Source organism: Psammomys obesus, unplaced genomic scaffold (genome assembly GCF_907164565.1).
Source record: "Psammomys obesus unplaced genomic scaffold, mPsaObe1.curated_primary_1811, whole genome shotgun sequence".
Classification (NCBI taxonomy): Eukaryota; Metazoa; Chordata; class Mammalia; order Rodentia; family Muridae; genus Psammomys; species Psammomys obesus.
In genome coordinates this window covers 2,781,986-2,786,660 of record NW_026596051.1, presented here as the reverse complement: position 1 = coordinate 2,786,660, position 4,675 = coordinate 2,781,986, and positions in this window count along the sequence as shown.

The following is a 4,675-nucleotide window of genomic DNA, read 5'->3' as shown; positions in this document are numbered from 1 at the left end:
TCCTCCTCCTCCTCCTCCTCCTCCTCCTTCTCCTCCTCCTCCTGCTCCTCCTCCTCCTGCTCCTCCTCCTCCTGCTCCTCTTTCTCCTCCTGCTCCTCCTCCTCCTGCTCCTCCTCCTCCTCCTTCTCCTTACAGCAACAACAGTCACAGTTTTAGCTTATTATTGCCTGGCTGCAAAGGACGAGGGAGAGCTAGATGTAGTCACCAGGTACTGGCAAGTCTCCTGATATCTAGTAGTGGGGCTCTCACATAAATTGATAACAATTTCTTCCCCAATGAAATCCCAATGGAATGAAACATCAGAATGAGATTTGGTTACAAAAATGTTAGAGTGCTAAAATTTAAATCACATAAACATAACTCATTATGACTCAAGCCACTTCTTTCCTTAAAAGATACTTTTATCACCACAGGGGAGAAAGTTAATAGTTGGATTTATTTAAATAGTTATCAAATAAGTTAGCAAAGACTACACTGGCTGACTTCACTATGCCTAGATTCTGTAAGTCCAGTGAAATGGTGCTCTCTTTTTTTTAAATCTCATCTAATCCTCTCAATTTAATGAGTCAACAATTATCATCATTAGTATTCTCCTTGACTTGCAGTTGAGGCAGCAAGATCAAAGAAGTTAAATAACTTGACAAAAACAACACAATTTGTAACGATAAAAATTGGGATTTGGCTGAGCTCTGCCTCACTCCAGAGATTACAAGCTCAACAATACCTGACATAATGTCGTGCTACCTTGATTGGCACTCAAGAGAAATCATTCATGAAATTGGCATCAGCTCCCCAAAATCCACCTGTCTATGGAGTAAATAAGCCTCTCTTAGACTTTACTTGTTGTATGGTATTGCCTACTATGTATATTTATATAGAAGGCACTCTATGTATACCATGTGTGTCTTTCTGCTTCTGGGATACTTCACTCAGGATGATCTTTTCTAGTTCCCACCATTTGACAGCAAATTTCATGATGTCCTTGTTTTTAATTGCTGCAGGACAGGAGCCTGCCACAGAGGGCCTCTGAAAGACTCTACCCATCAGGGTATCAAAGCAGATGCTGAGACTCATAGCCAAACTTTGAGCAGAGTAAAGGGAATCTTGTGAAAGAAGAGGGAGATGAAAGACCTGAAGGAGACAGGAGATACACAAGGAGACCAACAGAACCAAAAAATCTGGACACAGGGGGCTTTTCTGAGACTGATACTCCAAGGACCATTCATGGAGATAACCAGAACCTTTGCACAAATGTAGCCCATAGCAGCTCAGTCTCCAAGTGGGTTCTCTAGTAAGGAGAACGGAGCCTGTCTCTGACATGAACCCAGTGGCTGGCTCTTTGATCACCTCCCCCTAAGGGGGGGCAGCCATACCAGGCCACAGAGGAACACAATGCAACCAGTCCTGATGAGACCTGATAAACTAGGGTCAGATGGAAGTGGAGAAGGACCTCTCCTATCAGTAGACTGAGGAAGGGGCATGGGAGGAGAAGAGGGAGGGAGGGCAGAATTGGGATGGGATAAGGGAAAGGGCTACAGCTAGGATACAAAGTGAATAAATTGTTAATAAATAAATAATTTTTAAAAACTTAGAAAATCTGAGAACACACACACACACACGCACACACACACACACATCAGGAGATAATCCTTTAAACATTCCTCCATGTGAGTGCATATTTATCCCAGAGACTGAGACAAAGATTGAATCTTTGGCAAAGCTTTAGAGTGTATGTTCTAGAACATGAGTTAAGGTCATATATGTGTCCACTAAAATATCATCAAGTTATTATTCAGCAAATGTTGGCATTTCAATGGTTAACCTTTAAAACTCTTCCTTGCACAAATGGCAAATATTTTATAGAATTTAGCTATCTGTGTTGGAGAGAGTCCCTCTTCCCATTACTATGTAACCCACTTAGACACTAAACTGCCATGGATTACATCTGCGCAGGGGTTCTAGGTTATCTCCATGCCTGGTACTTGGTTGGAATATGGGTCTCTGGAAAGATTCCTGTGTTCAAATTTCTGACACAATCTGATTGGCCTGCTCTTTGATCACCTCCCCCTGAGGGAGGAACAGCCTTACCAGGCCACAGAAGATGACAATGCAGCCACTCCTGATGTGATCTGATAGACTGAGATCAGAAGGAAGGAGAGGAGGACCTCCCCTATCAGTGGACTTGGGGAGGGGCATGTGTGAAGAAGGTGGAGAGAGGGTGGAACGGGGAGGGGAGGATGGAGGGGCTTATGGGGAGATACAAAGTGAATAAAGTGTAAAAACAATATGAAAGAAAAAAAAGAATTTAGCTGTCTGTCTTTCATACTGTAAGTGACACCTAAAGTTAGGCTAATATTAGTGTAATTCTAAAAAATTAAATAAAAAAAACAGGCAGGATGTAGGACAGTTTTTTATGTTTCCAGAAGAGTCATATGTACCTCATCCTAGTTAATGCAAACTATATTTGCACCCCATTTAGCCCTGAGCATTCCACAGTCACTTATTCTATACATATTGGCCAGTTGTGGTTCTCTACTGCAGATAGAAACTCCTCTGATAAGAGTTGAGGGATGCATTAACGTATGGGTAAAACAAGGAGTCATTAGGAGTTGGCCTAAGTGCTATGTCCCATTAGCAGAGTAATAGTAGTAGGTTCTTCCCTAGGGCCAATGACCTGTCATAGGTTCTCGGCCCTGATAACAAAGCCAGGTATAGGTACCATATTGAAAATTGGCCTTAAATCCAATCAAAAAATGATTGGTGATCTGCAAGTATAAGGTTATGGTGTAACTTAAATGTTGATTTCTAAAACCTCCATATCTGGGTGCAGTACTTGTTCTGAGACTCTAAACATTGCTCCCCAATTATTCCCTAATATGCCAATAAAGCAGCTTACAGGAATCCCTGAACAGGGGAGAGAATAGGGCTGGACTTCCTGCCAGGCAGGAGAGGAGGACTTAGGAGAGGAAGAAGGGAATGCAGCCAGGGAATTCAGCCACAGGCAGATGTCCAGGAAGGACCAGGAGAGAGAGCTCAGCAAGGAATGCTACAAGGTGCAAGTACCTCTGGGACGTATGCTAGGAGGAAGACAAATTAGTTTTGAGAGTTAAGAATGGAGTACTAACTGCTCAGTTCTTGTGCGGTGAAGCTTGTTAAAATACCATAATAAAGTCTCAGTTTTTTGTGGTATAGCTAGAGAGAAACTAAGAAACAAACACAGTTTTGTAAAAATAACATTAACATTTTGAAACCAAACATGGGGCTGAACATACATAGAAAGTAAAACTACAGAAGAGTTTCTTAATTCTGTTTCTTAAGAGAAAAACCACAGTTTCTAAGGCAAGAGCCACTTCTCAAAGGGATTTAGCATCTTGCCTTAGCTAGGAAAGTCTGTCTTTTATTTTGGGAAAAGTTTTATAATCAGAGACAATTAAAAATACATTAAGTAAATGATGCATTGTGGAGCTCTGAAAACAATATTTTAAAAAAAAATTCCAAACAAACTACAGTTGGGATACAAAGTGAATAAACTGTAATTAATAAAAATAAAAAGTTTAAATCCAAACAATTCATAAAATTAAACTTTAAGAAAAAAAAAAGCCTAATCCAAAAGCAGCCCATGGAATTAAACAGTCTTCAAGAGAAGAAGTACAACTGGTTAATATATATGTTTTAAAGTATTCAACATTTTTAGTCATCAGAGAAATACAAATTAAAAGTACAAAGAGTTCAGTCTCACCCAGAATGGCTATCATCAAGAAGAAATGACAACAAATGCTAGCGGGATGTTGAAACACGGAACTCTTATTCAGTGTTGGTGGAAGTGTAAACCAGTTCAGCCCCTATGAAGCTCGGTGTAGAAGTTTCTCAAAAGCAAAAATAGAAATACTATATGACCAAGTTATTCCGTTCCCAGTCATATACTCAATGTATTCTACATGCTAATAGAGAGGTAGTTGCAAATCCATGTTCACTGATATCCCATTCACAGTAGCTAGGAGACTGAATCGGCTTAAATGCCCATCAGTTGATGAACAGATAATGAGATGTGATACAAACATATACACAATGAAACACTATTCACCTGTAAAAAGAAAATGAAATCACAAATAAAATGGATAGCGCTGGAAAATATCATACTGAAGTGACTTAAGCCCACAAAGACAAACGTTGCATGTGCTCTCATACGAGGAACCTGTCTTCAAAGTTTTAAATTTGGAGTTTAATTTGGAGTACCTGTAGAGGCCCTGAAGCTCATAAGAGGTCATGAAGAAATAAGAAGAATACATTAAATTTGGCAATTGTAGAACACAATGATGAAAAGATGAGGAAAGACTCAGAGTTCATCAGGGATTCGGGCAGAAGATGGTGGAGAGGGATGGAGGAAGAGTTAACAAAAACTTAGGAGATATGAATAGCCACAAGAAATCCTACTTAATACTCTCATTAAAAATACAGTTTTTAATACATATGAACGGAGGCACCACACATAGATACACAATGTGGCTCCCAGAAGCCACAAATTCCTAAATGAAAATCCCAGTGCCAGTATCCCAGTGTAGAATACTTCATTGTTCATTGCTGTTCAGGGAAATCCCAGAAGCATCTCAAATAGACTGTTGCCAAACTGAATGCTAAGATGCCATTGATGAAGACACCACATTTGTACACAGGA